The sequence below is a fragment of the Echeneis naucrates genome, chromosome 2 (assembly GCF_900963305.1).
Source record: "Echeneis naucrates chromosome 2, fEcheNa1.1, whole genome shotgun sequence".
NCBI classification, from domain to species: Eukaryota; Metazoa; Chordata; class Actinopteri; order Carangiformes; family Echeneidae; genus Echeneis; species Echeneis naucrates.
Window position 1 is genome coordinate 10,005,851 of NC_042512.1, and position 24,172 is coordinate 10,030,022.

The 24,172-nt window shown below is 42.2% G+C and overlaps 15 non-coding genes across 15 annotated transcripts; 11 read left to right on the forward strand and 4 right to left on the reverse strand.

The window, feature by feature from the left end:
- Nucleotides 1–458: 458 nt before the first annotated feature.
- Nucleotides 459–531, reverse strand: trnak-cuu (transfer RNA lysine (anticodon CUU)). The gene has a single exon. It is a non-coding gene; the product is annotated as a tRNA-Lys (tRNA).
- Nucleotides 532–698: 167 nt separating this feature from the next.
- Nucleotides 699–770, forward strand: trnag-ucc (transfer RNA glycine (anticodon UCC)). Its single transcript has one exon. It is a non-coding gene; the product is annotated as a tRNA-Gly (tRNA).
- A 904-nt stretch (nt 771–1,674) lies between these two features.
- Nucleotides 1,675–1,748, forward strand: trnan-guu (transfer RNA asparagine (anticodon GUU)). Its single transcript has one exon. It is a non-coding gene; the product is annotated as a tRNA-Asn (tRNA).
- A 1,943-nt stretch (nt 1,749–3,691) lies between these two features.
- Nucleotides 3,692–3,773, forward strand: trnas-gcu (transfer RNA serine (anticodon GCU)). The gene has a single exon. It is a non-coding gene; the product is annotated as a tRNA-Ser (tRNA).
- Nucleotides 3,774–3,987: 214 nt separating this feature from the next.
- trnay-gua (transfer RNA tyrosine (anticodon GUA)) lies at nt 3,988–4,075 on the forward strand. The gene is given in 2 exon segments: nt 3,988–4,024; nt 4,040–4,075. It is a non-coding gene; the product is annotated as a tRNA-Tyr (tRNA).
- Nucleotides 4,076–4,983: 908 nt separating this feature from the next.
- trnas-aga (transfer RNA serine (anticodon AGA)) lies at nt 4,984–5,065 on the forward strand. Its single transcript has one exon. It is a non-coding gene; the product is annotated as a tRNA-Ser (tRNA).
- An 827-nt stretch (nt 5,066–5,892) lies between these two features.
- trnai-aau (transfer RNA isoleucine (anticodon AAU)) lies at nt 5,893–5,966 on the reverse strand. The gene has a single exon. It is a non-coding gene; the product is annotated as a tRNA-Ile (tRNA).
- Nucleotides 5,967–6,536: 570 nt separating this feature from the next.
- On the forward strand, nt 6,537–6,608 carry trnap-ugg (transfer RNA proline (anticodon UGG)). The gene has a single exon. It is a non-coding gene; the product is annotated as a tRNA-Pro (tRNA).
- Nucleotides 6,609–8,213: 1,605 nt separating this feature from the next.
- Nucleotides 8,214–8,286, forward strand: trnak-cuu (transfer RNA lysine (anticodon CUU)). Its single transcript has one exon. It is a non-coding gene; the product is annotated as a tRNA-Lys (tRNA).
- A 649-nt stretch (nt 8,287–8,935) lies between these two features.
- trnam-cau (transfer RNA methionine (anticodon CAU)) lies at nt 8,936–9,007 on the forward strand. Its single transcript has one exon. It is a non-coding gene; the product is annotated as a tRNA-Met (tRNA).
- A 1,649-nt stretch (nt 9,008–10,656) lies between these two features.
- On the forward strand, nt 10,657–10,728 carry trnag-ucc (transfer RNA glycine (anticodon UCC)). The gene has a single exon. It is a non-coding gene; the product is annotated as a tRNA-Gly (tRNA).
- Nucleotides 10,729–12,181: 1,453 nt separating this feature from the next.
- Nucleotides 12,182–12,253, forward strand: trnae-cuc (transfer RNA glutamic acid (anticodon CUC)). Its single transcript has one exon. It is a non-coding gene; the product is annotated as a tRNA-Glu (tRNA).
- Nucleotides 12,254–12,859: 606 nt separating this feature from the next.
- trnag-ucc (transfer RNA glycine (anticodon UCC)) lies at nt 12,860–12,931 on the reverse strand. Its single transcript has one exon. It is a non-coding gene; the product is annotated as a tRNA-Gly (tRNA).
- A 1,401-nt stretch (nt 12,932–14,332) lies between these two features.
- Nucleotides 14,333–14,406, forward strand: trnan-guu (transfer RNA asparagine (anticodon GUU)). Its single transcript has one exon. It is a non-coding gene; the product is annotated as a tRNA-Asn (tRNA).
- A 1,919-nt stretch (nt 14,407–16,325) lies between these two features.
- Nucleotides 16,326–16,516, reverse strand: LOC115057762 (U2 spliceosomal RNA). Its single transcript, XR_003841952.1, has one exon. It is a non-coding gene; the product is annotated as a U2 spliceosomal RNA (small nuclear RNA).
- Nucleotides 16,517–24,172: the final 7,656 nt, after the last annotated feature.

Below are 24,172 nucleotides of genomic sequence, written 5' to 3' on the forward strand. Positions count from 1 at the left end.
GTGACAGTGGGGCAGCCTTTGTGTTTACATCTGAATCACATGTGATTTTGGAAATTCTTTGAAGCAGCTTCAAAGGAGGAGTTTCATTCTGTGAGTACTGTGACATCATCAAGTGATGTATCAAAGGCAGCAGCTCTTCAGACTCACATCAAAATAAGTTTTGTGTCTTATTTGGCTCCATTTGGTGGAAGCTGTGAATCGCAGGATTCAGGGGGAATACATCCATACATACATCTTCACTGAAATAATGACACCTGTGAGAAAGCTCAAAGCTGTGTCCAAAGGTTTGGAGGAGTGAATGGCAGAAAGATGTCTTTGAAGCCATTTGGACACACAAGCAGTCAGCGTGCAGCATTCAACCTCACAATATTTCATGTGGTTGTGGTGTGGTTGAAAGACGAGGCAGAATATTGGAAATGTAACTTTGGGTCTAAAAAAAAAACCAAAAAACTGCTTATCGCCCAACGTGGGGCTCGAACCCACGACCCTGAGATTAAGAGTCTCATGCTCTACCGACTGAGCTAGCCGGGCTGCTAGAGACACGAAACATCCTCCAAAAAAAAAAAAAAAAAATCGCAAAAAATCATTTCAAAATAAAAGCCGTTGTCTACGTTGCTCATGTTCGGTCATAAATCCAGCCATGTGAGTTCCCATAACCAGTTTCATTAAAAAAGGACTGTGATTTTGCACCTTCACATGCAATGGTGGTATAGTGGTGAGCATAGCTGCTTTCCAAGCAGTTGACCTGGGTTCGATTCACGGCCATTGCAGTTTAGCTTTTGCCAGAGGAAGGTTAGTCTTTTCTCTACATTATTCACAGTAATGGAACTTACCTTGTCTGCATCCATCCATCTGTCTTCAACCAAAGCAACAGAGTTCCATTACTCGTGAACAAGACCTGAGATACTTGACCTCCTTGACGACAAGGAGCAACATAAAGCCAATACAAAAACCAAGACAGAGCGAGACAGACAGACAGAAATGACAGAAAAACCACCAATCAGGACGATTCATCAGCAACAGGATTATGTTCCATCGGTTAGAAAAATTTATCTTTCAGCTACACTGTGAAAAGAATGGGAAATAGTCCCATGATTCAGGAGCGTCCGAGCTGACTTCCGGTGCTCTGAAGTGGAGAGAAATGAACTGATCTGTAGATACTGAGGAGACAGAACTTCACAACTCCGACAGAGAAGCTGGATGCTGCTGTTGTGCCTTTAAACTGGAAAATAGTGAGATGACAGCTGTTAAGTGATTCTTTATACTTGTCTACGCAGAGCGGTGAAATGGTCCATAGAAGTCTAATATCACAGAAACATGTTAACCAGGCAGTGTTCAAGGATTTGAGGTTTAAATCCAGCCACTAAATTCTCATTATTAACTAAAGCTGTGCCCCGTGTGAGGCTCGAACTCACGACCTTCACATTATGAGACTGACGCGCTGCCTACTGCACCATCCTCTGTTAGTCTAACACACTGAATGTCTCATCATTTAGCTGTAAAATGTCAGGAGTTTTTCAGCAGCACTGATTTACAGGAAAACATGGAGAATGTCATTTATCTCTTCCTCCAGTAATGTGTACAGTTGTCACTGTGCTGCTCCTGACTCAGTGATGCTGTTGGATGCTTATAGGGCCGCCGTTCTTAAAGTGTGGGCTCCACCCCACTCAATGTGTCTCTGTGGCGCAATCGGTCAGCGCATTCGGCTGTTAACCGAAAGGATGGTGGTTCGAGCCCACCCAGAGACGTACTTTGCTTTTAAACTGATTACTGCCGCTACATGTTGATGTTACGGCAGTTGCACTGCCCCTTTCCTCTACTTTGGTTTCACCAGAACCATTAAATATGGTATAACCTGTAATACATAACTGCCCAACCACGAAGGGACTCAAACCCTCAGTCTTCTGATCAGACACCTTCTCCATTAGGCCAGTTTAAGGTCCCCCCAGAATCAGTCAGCTCTGCCTGGATACAACAGTGGTCAGGGCTGTATGATGTATGTTTATACTGAAACACTGACAGCTCTCCTCCATCTCACTCTTTTACTTTCTCTGGGTTCCAGGCCTCGTTGGTGCAGCAGGCACGCACGTCAGCGCACGTCGGGGGCACCCTGCACAGCACAGACGAACCTCAGGGGAACAGACCATTGCCAAAGGAACATCATCAAAATCAAAAACATGGCAACTTTCATAAATCTAACCTGCAGGGATTATCACAAAGTTTACAAGAACCAACAACAACCCAAATCAAATGTCCTAAAAGTCAATAGAATTCGGTTCATTTTATTTGATAATTGTTTATTCATTATTCATTTTTTTTAAATGGCTTATACCTTTGAGTTCTGCAGACAGAAGCAACAACAAAACTGGAACAAATTTTCACTGCTATGCAGATGATCCCCTCCTGTATGTGACTAACAACCGTGACTCCTGCCATCTATTCACATTGGAACCTTCACTGTGTGAAATGACAGATTTTCTTTCACCTCTACTGCTGTAAGGTTTTGGGACAAAGGTATTTTGGTCGACCTTTGACTGCCCACGCTTTTAAAGGACTAAAATTCCATTCACATGGACTCTGGACTCTGAATCCAGCGATCCGAGTTCAAATCTCGGTGGAACCTGAATCTTACCAGTGAAATGCTCTACACCTTCTTTGCTTAAAAATTTGCCCATCAAAGTGAATCCACAATACTCAAAGACTGCCTGATTACATCGCACAGAGGCTCAAAATTTGCATTTCCTCATACATGTGGAGTGGACAAAACCAGGTTGTTTAAATTTTCCAAGGACAGAATGGCAATATTTCGACATGTCAAAGGAATTTTGGTCTTTTAAAAGTTTGGGGCGGTCAAAAGTAGACCAAGAACTTTGTCCCCAAAAACACCTTGCTGCAGTTGAGGTGAAAGAAAAGTGGTCTCTGTCAGAAGTCAGATTTGAATGGCTTTTGAAATTCCTTCCACCTGCCTCCAACAAAATGTTCATGAAATATGCCAAACTTTAAAATTTAAAATGTGATGAAGTAACAGTAATGAAGTAACATAGTTTGTTCGCAGTTCGCATGACACAACTGAAGATCTTCTTTTCTCACCTATAAACACACCTGACAGCAGTTGAGGTGAAAGAAAAGCAGTTTCTGTCAGAAGTGGGATTTGAATCCACACATCAAGGGGAGGTTTTTCACTCAGACAGCTGTTTGCCACTGTTGGTCGAGGGCGTTCCTCCTTCCTGTTTCTCCAGCATTCTGGGGCTGAGGGGCTCACAGTGGATGGAGTGGATGGATCTGCATCCATCAGAGAATGTCTCTCCTGGCTTGCCAGTAATTCTCTTGGATTACACGACACAAACCTGTGGAGGTGAAAAGGCTCCTGGCACATCAGTAGACCTCCTTTCTGTTGATTGAAACCAAGTTGTTTCAATTTTAAGGACAGAATGGCAATATTTCAACATGTCAAAGGAATTTTGGTCTTTTAAAAGTTTGGGCGGTCAAAAGTAGACCAAAAGAACTTTGTCCACAAACCCACCTTGCTGCAGTAGAGGTGAAAGAAAAACACCTTCTGTCAGAAGCGGGATTTGAACCCACGCCTCTAGGGGAGACTGCAACCTGAACGCAGCGCCAGAACTTGTCCTGTTGCAACCTGCTATTCCAGCTAGAATTATCCTAAATATCTGCCTTTGATGCCATCAAACGTGACGAGGTGGCCGAGTGGTTAAGGCGATGGACTGCTAATCCATTGTGCTCTGCACGCGTGGGTTCGAATCCCATCCTCGTCGGTGGTTGCTTTAGTCTGTCTAAGTTGCAGCCTGCTATTCCACTTAAAATTATCTATCCAGTCAGAATTATCCATGACCATCCATGATCCAAAAATCCATGACCACAGTCATCGATTTGATCATACTGTGATAAATGACATTCTCCATGTTTTCCCGAACCCAAATCTGTAAACATTAGTCAAAGGAGACAAGAAGAGGAGAGGTTGACCAGCTCCCTTCGATAGCTCAGTTGGTAGAGCGGAGGACTGTAGAGGCTTACAGCTGAAATCCTTAGGTCGCTGGTTCAACTCCGGCTCGAAGGAGGTCTTTTCTTTCATCGGCCTCATCCAGCACAGTGATGAGTCTGTCTACAGACAGGAGGTGATCACTGTTCATGTAGAGCAGCTGTGTTTTATATTGCAAGCAGCACTGAGTTTCTAATATTCAGGAATTGAAATCCCAGTCTTCCACAAGACAGGCAGAGATCTTATCCGCAAAAAGGGGTTTAAACAAAGAACATCCCTGGGTGGGCTTGAACCACCATCCTTTCAGATAACAGCCGAACACGCTGACCGATTGCACCACAGAGACATGTTGAGACATGTTGAGAAAATAAAAGTGATGAACTGTGGATGGCAGCCTGCTGTTGGTCTGACTGAACAACGATGCAGAAACAACAGACAAAGTCAAATGAATCAGAATTAAAAATGAAGAATTAAGGGTTCAATACAGTATGAAATTTCTTTTTAATCAGCTGACATCACAGACCTTCTGACATCATAGATCATCTGACATGGCAAAAGCAGTGCAAAAGTTCACTACAAATGCACTGCAAATTGCAGTGAAAAAAAAATATCACTGCACAGGCCGGTTAGCTCAGCTAGTTAGAGCGTGGTGCTAATAACTCTTGTCCAGAAACTGCAAGTAAAAGCTGTAATACAGGAAGTGATGAGCAGGAACTCCACTGAGAGTGAAGCTCTGCTGGGTTTGAATGCAGGATGTTCTGTTTATAAGACACTTTAAGCAGCTCAGCATCAGTGCTGCCAGTTTCTCTGCAGTTTTTTTCTAAAATCACGTCTGTGTCAGTCAACGCTTGTGCTCCTCACAATTGTGTGTCACTTCCACAAAGGTTGAAAGCTGTGCTTCCTCACAACAAGAAGGTGCCCTGTCCTTTGAGTAGAAAACTATCCAGGCTGGAAAATGCTGAGTCACAGGAGCATTGCTGTGTGTGGTTGTTGTGGCCGAGTGGTTAAGGCGATGGACTAGAAATCCATTGGGGTTTCCCCGCTCAGGTTCAAATCCTGCCAACAACGTTTACTTCCTCTTATGGACCAAGTTTTCCATTTGGGGAGAGACACAGCTGAGTGCTGTTGTTAGGACTCTAAGAGGATCAGAGCACTCACTGGTGCTCAGTTATCATTATCAAGGCCGGTGATAGGGACACACCTTTAGTTCCACTTCCAGGTCATGGAAGCAATAATGAGAAGTCATTTCTACTGTGTGCTGTGCTGAAATAGCTCATTTGGGAGAGCGTTAGATTGACGATTTAAAGGTCCCTGTTTCAGCAGCTATTGTGGGTCCTTTCAAAGACTTAGTGTAACACATCACAGATTCTATGTCTCCTTAATGAACGCCTTTTATACCAGGCATTGTTTCTTAAGTTAAAGCCGAAATGAGAGATAAAAAGATATTTAGTAAATTTCAAATTGCTTATTCCCTTCACCTGTAATACACTTCTGACCAACCACAAAGTTAAGAGGCCTTGTCCTTTAGGCCACGTGGTCTCTGAGTGTGACTGACTTTAATGTCCTGTTGTCAGTTTATCGTCTGTTCCATCGTCTCTACCAGCAGTTGACTGGATCCATCTTGATCACTGAGCTACATCCCCTGCATGGTGTGTCAGCTTTAGCTTCTGAGATCATGCGACAGGTAAAACTTTTGAGTGCATAAATAACCAAAAAAAAGTGTTTTCGTCTTGTATGATAAATGCAATGTGCATTTGTACTCCTTAGTTTTGGGGTTTGCTTCTCACTCTGGGTGCCATGAATTTTTCTCCCCTCATGGATTGTTGGACTAACAAAGGAAATGACTGTGTTGAAGTATATGGAGATATCAACATTAAGTTCTGAGATGCTGCTTGTGGCCAGTATGCGGATTGAACCCATGACCTCGGCGTTATTAGCACCACGCTCTAACCAGCTGAGCTAACCTGCCCGTGTGAAAGTGCCTTTTTGGATTATTTTCACAAATCAAACTTAAATAATTACATAGCCTATCGTAGCTCAAAGCTTTTGATCCAGTGAGACATTTATAAGCAGTTAGAGCACATTGAACAGAACCTGTTGAAGTCAGAGAAGCCTTCCTGAATTCATGTTGTCTAACTTACTGACACTTGAATAGTGGAACTGCAGACAGTGGACACATCATATGAGGGGCTCCTCTGGGATTTACACACAGAACCTCTTGCACCCAAAGTCAGAATCATACCCCTCGATCAGGGGTCTGCAACCTTTATTTATTTAACCTTTATTGCCATTATTTACTTTGATATTGATTAAGAAAAACCAATAACATCCAACCACCACCCAAAACAGAGGTTCATGATGACCCTGTAGTTGGCACACACCCTCTGGTCCCCCTTCTTGAAGGGCTGTTCATCATTATTTTGTTTGTGTGTAGCTGTTCTGTTCTTAATGTTGGATCTTTCTTGTCAATAAAGAACGCTTGAATAAAGATCAGAATGAAAAGTAAAATTTTATCAATAATTTAAAAAAACTTATCAAGGGCTCATTGGTCTAAGGGTATGATTCCTGCTTTGGGTGCGAGAGGTCCCGGGTTCAAATCCCGGACGAGCCCTTTATATGACGTGTCCAATGATCTGCCCCCCCCCCTTCTCCTGTGGACATTTTACCTCCTTCACTTTCCAGCAAAACATTTCCAATATTATTTTTTTAAACATTGATTCAATGTGGTCCTTAACCTGCAATATGCCCTTTAAGGTAACATTTGTGACTTTCTAACTACTTTCTAAACCCTCCACCCTCCATATCATTGATAAAACTTGCTGACTTTTGGGTTTGTTTGTTTTTTTTTTTATATTGTTCAAAATAAACTGAAATAAAATCAAATGGTGATGTGTGTCCATCTAAAATAATGGGAAATAGTGATAGAAAATGTGATGTGAAGAAATTAAATGGATCATCAGAAAAACACGTCCTGCTGCACCACAGAGTATGTGAGCGTTTACCAAAAGTGCAAACTGACGTGAGTTGAACACGCAACCTTCTGATCTGGAGTCAGACGCGCTACCATTGCGCCACAGAGTCTCTCAGCAGCACACAACTGTAGTTGAAACGCAGCAAAACATATTAAATGACCAAAATAAAGATTTGAAGAAGGAAATACACATAACAGTCTGTGTTTTTTGTCAATTTTTTGGAGGATTTTTTGCAGTTCCTCATCAGAGACTGGCAGCTGGACACACATGTCAGGATGGCTCAGTGGTCTTTTGGAGCCCACTGAGAGACGTGCTGTGTTTAATCCACTTTCTCTTATCCAGCATACATCGACCAACAATGACTGCTAGAGTCAAATATCTTAACATCAGTTTGAACCAACATGAAACTAGCTGAGGTTTAAATAGTGTAACTACAGCTGCTGGTCATTAAGTCTCTGTGGGGCAATGAGCCAGTGTGTTTGGCTGCTAACTGAAAGGATGGTGGACAGGAACCTGCAGAGAGATGCTGAGGTTGTGAGTTCAAGCCTCAGCTGGAGCATCTGGCAGTCTGTGGATTACTCCTGGAATGAACTGAATAAACTTTGCACAGTGTAGCTAAAAAAAAAAATATTCTGTGATGTGTTCACACTGATAATGAAGCTCCAAAGACAATCAGGGCCATGCCAGATAACTTTGGGTTCTGCCGACAGAAGAAAGAACCAAACTGGGCAAGGAGCCAAATGTTTGTTGGATCAGGAATCCTGAAATGTCTCTCTTTTGTGCAGTCAGGATGTCCAAGCAATCTCAGACTGTCCATGTTTTACAATCTGTCTTTTTCTTTTGTCCTCAGTAAAATAAACTACATTTAAAAGCTTCACAATGTGAAAAAGCTTCCAAAGACAACCGTCCCAAGTAAAGTCTCCATATTGTTCAACTTTTGCCCAAATGATTCAGTTGTGGAACTAATTTTCACTCCTATGCCGATGATCCCCTCCAACGAGACAACGACCTTTTGTTATTCAGTGTGATTCAACTTTGTTAAGATTTGGCAATATATATGAATGAATCTGATTTAATTTGAATCTGTGATTTTTGTTTTGGTGGCCATCAGAATTTATAATGAAACTAGTTGTGCTAACTCAGACGTGGCCGGATTTGTGAAGTACGAACCCACACTAACAAAATAAAAATAAACAGTCTGTATTTTTTGGGAATTTTTAGGATCATTTTCTGCAGCTTTAGCAGCCCGGCTAGCTCAGTCGGTAGAGCATGAGACTCTTAATCTCAGGGTCGTGGGTTCGAGCCCCACGTTGGGCGATTAGTACTTTCTTTTTTTAGACCCAAACTTACCCAGCAGAACACTGCCTGGTTATGAGCAGGTTAAAAAGTACTGAGACTTCCACCTGCAGTCTATCCAATGACCAGCAGGGGGCTCCACTGGTTGACAAAAACAGTCAGGATGGCCGAGCGGTCCAAGGCACTGTGTTCAGGTCGCAGTCTCCTCTGGAGGCGTGGGTTTGAAAGGGTCATCTCTGCAGTTGTTCTCTGAAACCATCTGTATCTGTATCGTAGAAGAAGTAAAAACAAATGTGAAAATAACACTCACTAACATTTATGTTTGTATGTATGTTGTTGTTGCAACATGGAAAGACTAACGCAACCACCAACGAAGATTGAACTGCGAGGACTGAACACAGCACCTTAGAACGCTCAGCCATTCTGACGACAGAAGCTGAAAAATTTGCCCATCAAAGTGAGTCCAGTCATTCCAATACACAATGACCACGATCTGATAAGATCACATGGAGGCTCAGAGTTTGCACTTGCTCACACGTGTGGAGTGGACAAAACAGGTTGTCTACAGGTTAAGGTTTCACATTGGAACCTTCACTGTGTGAAAGGACAGATTTTCTTTCACCTCTACTGCTGTAAGGTTGGAATAGCAGTCCCATCTGGGGTGGTGTACAGCAGAGTGGCGCAGCGGAAGCGTGCTGGGCCCATAACCCAGAGGTCGATGGATCGAAACCATCCTCTGCTAACAGCTTTTTAGCAACAGCTAGCTGTTCACTATCCAAAGTTGTTGTATTTCAAGATGACATAGTTACAATAGTAACAATGCCATACTGAAGCTGCACTAGCTGAAGAGGGGACATCTTCAGTCTTGAAAACATACTTCAGTATTAACCTTGCTTTTTTTTAACTCCCAGCAGTTTTCCTTAGCAGTGGAATTAAAGCAGATTTCAATAGTTTTAGTGCTGAGTCTGCCTCCTCCTCTCACGAGTAGCTGCTTCCTCAGTGACAGCTAACAGGGATCCTAACAAGTGATAAACATAAAAACAGACATTTCAAATTTTCATCAAAATGTATTCATTCATCATTCTAAACTTCTATTAAAGGCAGCATTATTGCAGCAGGCAGCACTCTATGGTGGAGGTCATGAGAAAAAGTGGGAGGAGTCTTTGATCTCTGTGATGTCATTAGAACCTTTGTGACATCACAGAATATATAATAGGCATATAAAGTGTGCCTTTCTTTGTTTGTGTACCAACAGCCTGAGCTCTGGTTCTGACTTTGTTTTGATGAACCTCATTATATACACACAGCACATTCAGGACATTAATGTGACAGTTTATTTTATGCTCAAGAAAATCCTTTGTTAGTTGTCACAGTGGACTTGGCTCATCATAGTTTGCTGACTAACTGGTATTTGAGTTGTGTAGAAAAAACAGAAAGATCTGACAACAGCTTTGAAAGCAGATACAGTCCATCCAGATAAACTTTGAATTAACCTTAAACAGGTTTCAAGGATATTTAGAGAATGTTCAAGAAGGACCAACATGGACAGGCAGGATTCGAACCCACTACAAAGATCTGACATTCAAAAACATCAATTCCTGAATTAAAAACTTTACCTGCAGCATCTGGAGAAGAGAATCTCACCCTCAGCAAGAATCATCCTAGACCAACGAGCCATTAGCAGCAAGACTTTAATGGCATTCAAAATGTTACACACCGCGTTTATGAGATGCTTTGAGTTCAACATGTTTCCCACCACATTTATCATTCACTAAGACAGTAATGTTTACGGTGGCGTCATAAACATATCAGAACATTTTTAACAAACATGTTTGTTCGTCCAACTGTTTGTCTGGATCATTTTGTTTGTTTATTTTTTTGTCTGTATCTGTCTGTGTTGCAATGGACAACAGATACACCCTTGACCCCCAGAATCCTCCCTGCAAAGAGGGGGCGCATGGCTGTTGGAATGTTTGACCACATTGTCACTGAAGCCAGGGTGAGTAATTATATCATACTTTACCTGAGTATACATGTGGGTGACGGGGAAAATGGCTTTGAATACAGGTCATTGATTAAACTTATCATGCACCTGAAGTCTCAGTCGGTACCCTCACAGATGCATCTACTGGCACCAGATGTGCAATCAAAAGTCAGAGCTAAACTATTCTTTCCACTTACAGCGTTCTAATTCAGTATGTGAGCCTTTGATGGAAATTCAGTCCATAAAAATGGTTGTGCAGCCTGAGTTCAATTCCCAGTCAGGGAAAATGCCTTTCTTTACTGACCCCATGACATAAATATGTTATCATGCACCTGCAGGGTGTTCCAGGTAGGAGGTTCAATAAACTCTGAGTCATACAAAAGGGCTGTGATTTTGGCCATTTCCATGCAATGGTGGTATAGTGGTGAGCATAGCTGCCTTCCAAGCAGTTGACCCGGGTTCGATTCCCGGCCATTGCAGTTTACCTGTGTGTCTACAATTTAACTTTACGTTTGTTTTCCTTCCTGAGATCCCAAAATCAGGCCGATGGTGCCAAAGTCCTCCAGCTACAGACCTGTAACCCGTCCTCACCACAGCTGTACATCTGTTACACCCTGTAGTTGTCTCGGGGAAAGGGAAGCTTATTGTCATATGGTGATGGGATGGCTCCATACTCCAGAACATCCCTGTGAACCCGGTCATACACCTTCTCCAGATCAAATCTTCCATGTGTCGACTAAAGTTCCAGTGGATAAGACAAAGCACGTCCCTGGGTGGGCTCAAACCACCATCCTTTCAGTGAACAGCCGAACACATTGATAATTGTGTCACAGAGACAGGTGAGGGACAAATTATGTGATAATTCTGTTTAAACTGCTCTAATTTGTTGCCAGATTGGGCTTCTTTTGATGAAATTGGGTTTCACAAGATGGAAATTGGGCTGCTTTGGAATACATATGGGGCTTTTTGTTTAAATATTGTGAGCAATGTGACAGAACAAACTGTCCCCTGATGGTCAAAGCACATGGTCCAAATAAAGAAATATCTGATTGATATGAGATCCAGCCAATGATGTTAGTGATGTTAGTGAATTTCCATCTGCTCAACTCAGGTAAAAGTTGTAATACAGGAATGATTATTTGTGGGTGTTTTTGAATTTTTGGATGTCAGATCTTTGTAGTCCATGAAGAAAGGATGAGCTAGCATTAACTTTTCTGTTTCCTCATCAGAGACTAGCAGCTGGAAACATGTCAGGATGGCCGAGTGGTCTAAGGCGACAGACTTAAGTTACACTACTTCCTGTGAAGCGGGGAATTCTAGTCTCTGAATAGACGTGTGGGTTCGAACCCCACTCCTGACAACTTTTTGTGGATGAAAAATCTGCATAAAATGGGAATATGATTGCTTGACAATCAAGGGTTAGGACTGAAAACTCTAAAGCCTGTGGCTCCCTGTGGTAGAAATGGACAGCAGTTGTTGGACTAAATATAACTTAGCTGTTACTGAATCATCTGTACAGGCTGACTGAGTACAGCTGAGTTAGATGTAGCAAACTTAAGTTTCACAGTTTAATGTGCAAAAAGAGAAAAGACAATTGTAGAGTTCTTACCTGAGCTCCGGTAAGAAATCCCACCACTGCCAGTTTGTTTCTTATCAATGAAAACCAAGCTGAGTGCTGTTGTTCAGACTCATCTAAAAGGATGAGAGCACTCACTGATCATCAGTTAGCATTATCAGGGCAGGCAGAGGGGCACACCTTCAGTTCCACTTCCAGATCATGGAAGCAATAATGAGAACAGACGATCAGACGCGCTACCATTGCGCCACAGAGTCTTCCTGTGTGCTGGATACTGATCTAATTTGACTGATTTGAAATGCTCGCCTTTGATGGAAGTTAAGTCCATAAAAATGGCTGTATTGGTGTCCCCACACTCCCTGATGGTCTAGTGGCTAGGATTCGGCACTCTCACTGCCGCGGCCCGGGTTCGATTCCCGGTCAGGGAACGCCTTTTTATTGAAAAATGCAGGTGACTGACCCCATAACATAAAAATGTTATCATGCACCTGGGGGTTTTCCAGGTATCAGTTTCAACGAACTTTGAGTCTATCCCTGAACTCTGAGCATTGGATTCCAGAACAGCCACTCTGGCCGAGTGGTTAAGGTGATGCATGCATGGGTTTGAATCCCCTCCTCATCAGCTCGTTCGGCTCACTTTAGTCTGTCCCTGTTGCAGCCTGCTCTTCTCAGCAAAATTATCCAAAATGTCAGACTTTAGGTCCATCTTGAATGATCTCTAAATGTCTTTGAAGCCTGTTGAAGGTTAATTCATAATTTCATCAAAACAAAACACCACACCATCAGAACCAGAGCTCAGGCTGTTGGTACACAAACAAAGAAAGGCATACTTGTGGATTCACAAGATTATATCAGGGTCTGACCTTTTCCTGTTCCATCAGTAACCATCAAAGGAGATGCTGATTCTGTGATGTCACAAAGGTTCTAATGACATCACAGAGATCAAAGACTCCTCCCATTATTTTTGTCATGGCCTCCACAGGAATTTCACACCAATTTCAGGAAGGAAAACAAAAGTAAGACAAAAATTAAACTGCAATGGCCGGGAATCAAACCCGGGTCAACTGCTTGGAAGGCAGCTATGCTCACCACTATACCACCAGTGCATGTGAATTCTCAAAATCACAGTCCTTTTTAATGAAACTGGTTACGGGAACTCACGTGGCTGGATCAAACCAATGTTGCACCAGTGGCCACCATCGCTTCGAGTTACCGATGTGGGATAGAGCCTCACGACATTGTTGCGGTTTGTTGAGCTAAAGATACAAATAAAATTATCTAAATTGGCTTTATTTTGAAATGCTTGTGTGGTGCGACTGTTCTTGTTCTTTCTGTAGCTGTGACTCAGCCTGCTGTTGGACTGACTCAACAATGATGCAGAAACCTTTACCTTGTTGTTTCTATGCTAGTCTTTGATGGAAGTTCAGTCCACAAAAATGGTTGCATGCAACATCCACCTGCACTACAATGTGTTAAATACAGCATGCTAACATCTCCCATATGGTCTAGTGGTCAGGATTCCTGGGTTTGACTCCTGGTATGGGAATTTACTTTCCAACAATGGACCTACCACAAGCAGGCCTCACCTGCCTCAAGACTCTTGACGCCTTTTTAAGGATGTTCTCTGTTCTTGTTTTCTCGTTTACATGGCTCCACTTTATTCAGGGTTCCGACTTGTGAAGACCACAATTATGTATTTCTTTGTTTGTGTACCAACAACTTGAGTAATTTCGAGATCATTCAAGAAGGACTTAAAGTCAGATATTTAGAATAATTCTACACAGAACAGAATGGTGCAACATAGACAGACTAAAGTGAGCTGAACACTGATGAGGACGGGATTCCAACCCACACATGCAGAGTACAATGGATTAGCAGTCCATCGCCTTAACCACTCAGCCACCTCGTCATGTTTGTGGATGTGACAGTAACAGGTAACAGTTGAGGAGGAAACTATCCAGGCTGGAAAATGTTCAGTCATGGGAGCTTTCCTGCAGGTGGGTGTTGTGGCTGAGTGGCTAAGGCGATGGACTAGAACTCCCTGTGCAGGTTCAAATCCTGCCAGCAACGGTTAGTTTTTTTTCATGGACCAAGTTTCCCATTTGGGGAGAGATGCAGCATGTTTGAGAATCTCTGTTCTCTGCACAGCCTTAAAATATAACACAGCTGAGTGCTGTTGTTCGGACTCTAAGAGGATGAGAGCACTCACTGGTGCTCAGTTATCATTATCAAGGCCGGTGATAGGGACACACCTTTAGTTCCACTTCCAGGTCATGGAAGCAATAATGAGAAGTCATTTCTACTGTCTGCTGTGCTGAAATAGCTCATTTGGGGGAGCGAACAAAAGGACCCACAACAGCTGCTGAAACCCAGGATTGAAACAGGGACCTTTAAATCTTTAATGTAACGCTCTCCCAAACAGGCAGGATCTCTGTGAGACACAAAAGGAGCAACATTTAGGATAATTATAGCTGGAACAGCAGGCTGTAACAGGAACTGGTCATCTTGTCTCTGTGGCGCAATCGGTCAGCGCGTTCAGCTGTTAACTGAAAGGATGGTGGTTCGAGCCCACCCAGGGACGTATTTTGTTTAATTCACTGGTATTATAGTTCACACATGGAAGACCTGAGGATTTTTAAGTTGATGCTCAGTTATCTCCATCTAGTGGACAGATGGTAGAAGTTGATTCCTGAAAAGAGGAAGTGACTTTTCCTCAGATCAAACTGTTGAAGGAGAACGAGCAGCTTCTTCTCTTCACGTTTCCTCACTGACTCAAATAGATGGAGAATGTCATTTATCTCTTCCTCCAGTAATGTGTACAGTTGTCACTGTGCTGCTTCTGACTCAGTGATGCTGTTGGATGCTTATAGGGCCGCCGTTCTTAAAGTGTGGGCTCCACCCCACTGGTGGGGAATAGAGACATGACAGGTGGGGTGTGACAAACTGGAGGAAATGTTCCTTCTCATTCTGATCTTTATTAAAGCCTTTCTTTATGAACAAAAAAGATCATACATTCAAAACAGCCACACACAAACAAAGTAATCATGAACAGCCTGCATGGAGTCTAAATGAAAAGAACATCAGATGGAGACTTTTCATTTGAAAATTTAAAGACGGGCGTATTTTTCCAGCATTTTTTTGGGGTAGGTGGGACTTATACACTGACCCTTGTTCAAAATTGCAGTTTGGCAGGAGACACTCAGAGACAAATGTTCTACCACTGAGCTTCTGCGTAACTGTCCACTATACTAACGAGGATCCCACATGTCCCTGAGACATGCGTCACCATCAAGGAGCTTTAACTGTTTACACTCTGACTTCATTTTCCAACCAGTGGTGGTCATTATATAGACTGCAGGTGGAAGTCTCAGTACTTTTTAACCACCACATCCACTTTTATAGAAAGTTTATGGACCTTAACTTATCAGACACAACAATAACACAAAGTTACAATGATCAGTCCAGTCAGACATTTCTGTCTGTGTCTCTCTGCGCATGCGCTCAACCATTTGAAGCGAACGTGAGATAGTGTGACGTATGCATCTGTGTCATGTTGGAGATCAATGAAAGACAGGAAATGCCTTTGATCTTCAGTGATGTCACACAGTCTCGTTGTGGAGTTATTAGTTGTTGATGTTGTTCTGAAAAAATCTGCATCAGTGAAACATTCATTCATACACGAGGACATCATGTATATTGTTGGAATAGAAAATCTTATTTTTTCTGTGTGTGCTCCTGAGAAAGAGGCTCATGTGCTGGTTGAAGTGAATCAGCACAGCTTCTGTCAGGAACATCTGTTTGTTGCTGACAACATCTGGATCACAGATGACACATCAGACTGATATTATCTGTGTCATGGTGTTCAGAGATTTCAGCAGCTCACATCCAACACAGAGACTCTGAGCAGGCCCACCTGGTCTTAGACCCAGACCCAGACCCAGACCTAAATCCAAACCCAGGAGACAGAGGTTGAGTGAGTCAGTGAGGAAGAAGCTGCTCGTTCTCCTTCAACAGTTTGATCTGAGGAAAAGTCACTTCCTCTTTTCAGGAGTCAACTTCTACCATCTGTCCACTAGATGGAGATAACTGAGCATCAACTGAGAACTGAGTTCTTCATCATCTGGAAACAGACAGCATTGTTTTCTTCAGCTGGAGCTCTTTGTTCAAATCTACATTGAGATTCAGAGCCAAATGTTTTTCCTTTCCTGGATTTACTTCATCATTTCAGTCACTCTGTGGATTCAGCTGACAAATGCAAAACACAACCAACATTTAAACGATGACGTGTTGAAACAAAACTTTATTGATTCAGTCTGGTCAGCAGAATATAACCTGATGAAATCAGCAACATTAAACTGATGTTTCTACATGAATGCATCACTGATTCTAAAACCATAAACTGAACATGAACACTCTGTACACTCAGCGTTACACACATGAAGACAACATCATGTGTTTAAGGTGATGTTGAGCTGAACAGGACTTGTATTGAACACACAGAGGGAGTGCACCGTTCCTGGAGATACTGCAATACCAGGTCGATGCGTGGAGTGGACGGAGCAAGCCCCTATTCCATCTCCCTGTTCCAAAAATCTATTTAATATATGGTCCCCGGGTAGGGGACGTATCAGATATTAAACTGATAAGAACAGATACTACACTTGATCTTAGCCAAAAGGCCGAGAAGCGATACCGCTCAGCTGTCGGAGGTAACGGAGTGTTTCTCCGCACCGACCCGCTCAGTGAGGGGTCAGAGTCGGCTTCAGTAACAACATCACTCCGAGAGAGAGACACAAACAGAAGACATGAAGAAACGAAGGAGGGATCAGAAAACAACCACATGTTATTTTCACAAAGTTACGTTGTAGAGCAAAGAAAACGTCTCTTCTTGGTCACCTGTAAAACTTCATATCTATGTCAATTTAGCAGCTGAATATTATTGTGAAAACATCAGTTTGTCCTCTCATGTGATTGGCCTCATGGTGTGTCCATCAAAATAACCCCCCTGTCTGCACGGATTCTCTGAAGATTCGGCTCTCCTCGACTGGACTCGGCTTTTTTAGACCGAAAGTGAGAATAATAAAATGAAAGAGTATCTTTGTCATTAACAGTATAAAACCACAAATACTTCTCACATCTTTTTGGTGTCATGATTTTCCGCCGCTGTTCCCTGATGTCAGCTGTTTTCATAAGAAAACATCAACGTTATCTGAATATAAAACAGTTGAAGCTGACAGTAATTCTTTAAAACGACCTGACAGACTACAGACAGCATTTCACCAAGTCACATGAGTCCCCGTATAAAGAATAAGTGTAAAAAGCTCAGAAGTTATTCACTTCTATTTATTCTGCCCTCCCTGAACGTGCAGTGTTTGATGGGCAGATTTCCCCAAATGAGGGAAATGTTCTTCATTCAAGCTGTTTGTCACTCCCAGATGAAGCTTCCTGTAAAACTAACAAATAAGGATTAAACATTATACACCATGTGCACATAAATGACTGAACACCCACATATTTAAAATAGCAAACAAAGTCATTTTAACCCAGAATTACTGCCATTATTTTATCTTAACATAAAGTCCGTTATGTCCGATTAATGCTAACATACTGTAGCGGAGTGGTGTAGATGTAAGTACTGGTTGAGACAACGCCAACGCCAAAAACCCGAGATCAACAAAAGAAGGCACAAACAGGTTCCTTGTTGAATAAAAAAGTACAGAGACGTGTTCTCAACAAATAATGATAATTTTTATTTAAAATGGCAGGCTTAAAAGGGAAAAAGGCTTAAAGCACGACAAAAACCAGGATGGCAGTTAAAATATATTTATTAAATTTCTTTAAAACGTTATCAAAATATTAACACTGTCAAAAGTAAATTTTAAAAAAGTAAGTAAATTACAATAAATGCAAAATAAAAAATAAAAAAAGGGGGGGGGGGGGGGCGGAGCTGAGGTCACTGAGGGAGGCGATGGATAAGACCACCAATACTTATCACCATTAGTGCAGCACATCAAACAAGGCGGAATCCACACGTGCCCCTGGTGACCACACACACACACACACACACACACACACACACACACACACACACACACACAGAGGGTCGTGTGACTTCCAGTAACCGCAGCAGCTGAAAGGAAAAGTGTTCAGAGTTCAGCCTCCATTTTGAAGCTGTCGGAGCAGAAGCAGGGAAACTGAAGGCTGAGGCCGGTGAGGGTTAACATTATTATTATTTCACTGTCAGTTTGTCCCTGTGGACTGTGGAGGGACGAAGACTCACAGTGGACTTCTGTAACACTGAGACACTGAGACATGGAGGTCAGAGTTCACTTTGACGAACAGAGAAAAACTCCAGCTGAGCTGAGAACAGACCGTATTAACAGTCAGGGCTCTCAAGTTTTGAAGTGAGTTCAGAGTGAAATTGAGCTCTGACAAATGACGCATAAATTCATACAAATAAAGATATTTATAGAATTCAGCATTTTAGTGCAGGTGTGTTTATGTCTTTTTTTTTTTTTTTTTTGAGGCCGTCAGCACGGGGGTCAGTGGCTCCCATTTCTCAGAGTGTCTGTCTTCTTCTGTAGCATATGTGCGGAATATCAAAATCTCACCCGGATACAGCAGTGCAATTTTTTTGATTGGCTGTTCGGTAGATACACTCTCTTTGATTGGCTGACAGCGGGTTTGTGATAACTGAGTGTGTTAACCCTGAGATAAGGGGAAACTGAGTTATCGGTTCCTGAAACAGGGGTATTTAAACTCTGAGACAATCACCATGGTAACAGACTCTGTGAACATCACCTGCTCGCTGGTTTTCTTTAAGAAACCCTGTGTGATTGGGATAGATCATCAAGTGTAGAGAGCAGCAGGGTCCCCTCTCCTCCTCCAGCAGCATCGCACACTAATGTTGTGAGCAATGTTGATGGAGGTTCCTCAGAACTGGTCAACTGGCTAAGAGGCCTCTGAACTCGGTTTGACTTCAGTTTCCTCGGTTCATTTGTCTTCCAATACATTTAGAAACAATAAGAAACAAAGGCAGCACTTTAATATGACCAGTTTTGTTCAGCAGAAACTGTTTGATTTCTCCACACTGTGACTGATTTAATGTAAAATGTTCCCACATTGTTTATCACCATCTAGTAGACAGATAGTAGAACTTCATCACATCCTGTTTGTTTCCTGTAATGAGGAAGAAAACTGGTTCAGTAACATTAATGTCAAATCTTTCCATTTTGTTCCAGAGCTAAGATGAGCCAACAATATTTTTTTGGAAAATTGTTTTTTATTGTTTATCATTTTAATCCATAAGAACACTGATTGAATATATATAATATTCAAGGTCTGTATCTCCTGAAAACATTGTCTCAGCTCTGTTGCTTATTAATAACAAAACCAAGAAGCGGCACTCCTTGTTTTTATGAGTTGTTCGATCAATAAGCTTACATGAATTAAATCACAATTCCATCAACACATCCCACACTCAGATACCACCATCTACTGGACAGACAGAAGAAGCACCATCAGATCTGAGATACGTTTCTCTGAAACTTCCTGATTACTGACAGATCAGACTGATTTCTATGTTAAGTTGTGGAGACACACTATTTAAATAATGTGTCAAAGAAACAAATGTTTAAGATTTATCATATTCATCAGATGAGAGAACCACCTCCTCTGGTCTGGCAATTCCTGACAGGTCAGACTGGTTTAGTTGTAATTGTTCTTTTTGTTTTTGTGTTGTTTTTATTTTTTTACTTGGCTTCTGAAGGAAAGATTTGGCCCTCAAAAATGTATTTCATTAAAATTGTAGACCTCAAAATGTGCCAAGTTATGGTGATCATAACTGTGTCAAAGATCCATAATTCTTCAACTTGCACTGTAAAAAGTAAATGGTGATCTGAGTTTGCTTGAAATAAAGTGTTAATGCCAATGTATAACATTGAAGATCGGGATTAACATGAATCAGGAATGTTCTCTGTTTATAACACAATCTGACTGAAATCAACACGGAGACAGAAAAGTCAAACAGTTTGTTGTTGGGAGTTAAAGGCTGAAGTTAATGACAGTAATGATGATGATTGTGTCCTCTGATGTAAATCCTGTGTTAATGAATCTTTTTGTTGTGTTTGTGTGAAGGTGGAGGCTCAGCTATGAATCAGTGTGAGGACAGAGAGGAGGGAGCCCCTCCCTCTAAAACCACTCTGTGTGGGGAACATGAGAGTCAGACCAAAGCTCAGAGGTGAGATGAGGATCTCTAACTGTCCATCTGTCAGAGATCAGCACTCCGATCACTGCTCCATCATCATTCACTCTCACTGACACTTAGAGTTTTTACTGCTGAACCTTTTCTGCTGCTGGTTTTGTTTTTTGCCAAGATAGAAAATATATAAATTAAGATGAAAAATAAATCACACAATAAAATATTCTTGGTGACTTGGGGTTATACAAATGAAAGCTGGACTTTATTATTTTAATTTAAACAGATCATGTTGTGCTCTGTGTCTTGTTTGTTATTTATTTTAATTAAAATTTTGGTTTTGTCTAGCAACCAGAAGTCAAGACCAGATTCACCTGAACTGAGCTGTGTGTCCATGAAGAGTGATCGGTCTATGGATGATTTTATCAAAGAAAAAAGGTAAAATCTGATCATTCACATCTAAACCCACTCTGTGTGGGGAACATGAGAGTCAGACCAAAGCTCAGAGGTGAGATGAGGATCTCTAACTGTCCATCTGTCAGAGCTCAGCACTCAGATCACTGCTCCATCATCATTCACTCTCACTGTCACTTACATTTTTTACTGCTTCAGTTTTTTTATCCTTGTCTCCATTGGGAGCTCAACCAGGATGTGGAGATTCATTCATTCATATTCACCAGTCCATCACAGGGCCAACACACAGTGACAATCTGCCACACTCACACTCAGACCTACAGACATGGCTGTTGTGGAGTAACAGCACTAACCATGATGCTGCTGTGCTGCCTGCATGTACAGATATATTTCTTTTTCTTCTTCTTATTATTATTATTATTATTATTATTATTAGCATTATTATTATTTGACTTGCACATGTCAGTAATACTCTATGCAAAATACTTCGTTTTAGTCAAATGAAAAATATCCAAACAGTCAAAGTGACATGTAAATGTTATTGTGGCTATACAAATGAAAGCTGGACTTGGCTGATTTATTTTCAAGTTATAATTTTCTGCCCACTTTTTTTGGTTAATTCTTTTAATGTCAACTCTGTTTTTTCTAGCAACCAGAAGTCAAGACCGGATTCTCCTGAACTGAGCTGTGTGTCCATGAAGAGTGATCGGTCTATGGGTCATCCTCTTAACTTTAAGGGAGGACAACAGTCTGCTGGATCCAGCTGTGTCTCCATGAATCGTAAGCGGTCTATGGATGACTTTATCAAAGAAAAAAGGTAAAATCTGATCATTTGTTGTTGTTTGACTCATTAAAGGTATCAAAGTTTGTCTATCGGTGTTCATAGAAAACTCCTGGAACAAACTGTATGTTTGTGTCTTTTCTCCTCAGATTTAAGTCTGACAAACATCATCACACAGACCTGGACTCCATATTTATGGTGTGTAAATGTTCATCCAGTGACTACAACAGACACCAACAAAGACTTGAGTTTGAAGCTGCACTCTTTAGACCAGTAGAGCTTTACTCTGTGACAGACAGGAGTTGAATTGGGATTGAACAGGTTTGGGGTGGGAGAGAGTGGGAGAGGACTGGGAGTTGTAGTTCACCACAGAGCAATAATCCATCAGCCTCAACAGATATGTTCTGTATGAATATGGTCTGTTGGAGACGTTCAGAAAACATTTCTGCTCCTTCTTCTTCATCTACAGTGAATTGTAAAGAAAGGTTTGTTATTTAGTTGTTTTCCAGGTCATTTCAGCTGTGACTTAATAACAAAGACCAAAGTTAATCAGATTCAGTCCTGGACCTCCATGGACTCTGTCTCTACAGGGTTTAAAGATGGAATAATTCATCAGTGAACTAGTTCAGGTGGTCTGATCCATCTTCAGCCACAGTCACAGTTAATACCCTGAATTTTCACTTCCTAAGTTGATGTGTTGAAGGGCTGTATCAGTTTGGTCTTCATGTGATGATCAGGATCTCTGTGTTGTCAGAATCTAAAGTCAAACTTAGTAAGTTACACCAGTGAAGTTAGTTTAGTGAAGTCAGCAGGTCTGAATCTTTCTGTGTAGCTCTGGAAAGAGACGTGGCAGCAGATGATACAGCAGCAGCTAAAGTTGAACTCTGCTGACTGATGATCTGATGCTTTGATCCATCAGTTTATACTGAGAGGGAACTTTACACAGGATGTTATTGTGTTCCAGCTGCTGGAGGAGAACATCGTCTGTTATGTGAAGAACGAGCTGAAGAAAATGAAAAGGAGTCTGAGTCCAGATTACCCACAATTCATCAAGAATGAGGATGATGAGATGGATGAAGAGCAGAGGAGGAGCAGAGAGGCATTTCTGAAGATCACAGTGAACTTCCTGAGGAGGATGAAGCAGGAGGAGCTGGCTGACTGTCTGCGGAGAAGTAAGAGGATTTAACATGATGGATCAATTAGATATTTACTGAAGTCTGAGGAGACGGAGAGAAATATGTTGTCATATTATTATTCCTTAGAAGTAAATATCAATGCTGTTGTTTATTCTTATTTCACCCATTCAGAGTTTATCGCCCCAGATTGTCAGCGTAAACTCAAATCTGGCCTGAAGAAGAAGTTCCAGTGTGTGTTTGAGGGGATCTCTAAAGCAGGAAACCCAACCCTTCTGAATCAGATCTACACAGAGCTCTACATCACAGAGGGAGGGACTGGAGAGGTCAATGAGGAACATGAGGTCAGACAGATTGAAACAGCATCCAGGAAACAGGACAGAGCAGAAACAAGCATCAGACAAGAAGACATCTTTAAACCCCCACCTGGAAGAGACCAACCAATCAGAACAGTGATGACAAAGGGAGTGGCTGGCATTGGGAAAACCGTCTTAACACAGAAGTTCACTCTGGACTGGGCTGAAGACAAAGCCAACCAGGACATAGAGTTCACATTCCCCTTCACCTTCAGAGAGCTGAATGTGCTGAAAGAGAAGAAGTTCAGCTTGGTGGAACTTGTTCATCTCTTCTTCACTGAAACCAAAGAAGCAGGAATGTGCAGCTTTGATCACTTCCAGGTTGTGTTCATCTTTGACGGTCTGGATGAGTGTCGACTTCCTCTGGACTTCCACAACACTGAGGTCCTGACTGATCCTACAGAGTCCACCTCAGTGGACGTGCTGCTGACAAACCTCATCAGGGGGAAACTGCTTCCCTCTGCTCGCCTCTGGATAACCACACGACCTGCAGCAGCCAATCAGATCCCTCCTCAGTGTGTTGACATGGTGACAGAGGTCAGAGGGTTCAATGACCCCCAGAAGGAGGAGTACTTCAGGAAGAGGTTCAGACATGAGGAGCAGGCCAGCAGGATCATCTCCCACATCAAGACCTCACGAAGCCTCCACATCCCAGTGCCACATCCCAGTCTTCTGCTGGATCACTGCTACAGTTCTGGAGGAGGTGTTGAAGACCAGAGAGGGAGGAGAGCTGCCCAAGACCCTGACTGAGATGTACATCCACTTCCTGGTGGTTCAGTCCAAAGTGAAGAAGGTCAAGTACGATGGGGGAGCTGAGTCAGATCCACACTGGAGTCCAGAGACCAGGAAGATGATTGAGTCTCTGGGAAAAGTGGCTTTTGAGCAGCTGCAGAAAGGAAACCTGATCTTCTATGAATCAGACCTGACAGAGTGTGACATCGATATCAGAGCAGCATCAGTTTACTCAGGAGTGTTCACACAGATCTTCAAAGAGGAGACAGGGCTGTACCAGGACAAGGTCTTCTGCTTCGTCCATCTGAGTGTTCAGGAGTTTCTGGCTGCTCTTCATGTCCATCTGACCTTCATCAGCTCTGGAGTCAATCTGATGTCAGAAAAAAAAACTACGCGAAAGTTTAAACTAATAAGGACTGGATCTAAAACAACACGTCTCTACCAGAGTGCTGTGAATGAGGCCTTACAGAGTCCACATGGACACCTGGACTTGTTCCTCCGGTTCCTTCTGGGTCTTTCACTGCAGCCCAACCAAACTCTCCTACAAGGCCTGGTGACACAGACAGGAAGTAGCTCAGAGACCAATCAGAAAACAGTCCAGTACATCAAGACAAAGATCAGTGAGAATCTGTCTCCAGAGAAAAGTATCAACCTGTTTCACTGTCTGAATGAACTGAATGATGGTTCTCTGCTGGAGGAGATCCAACAGTCCCTGAGATCAGGACGTCTCTCCA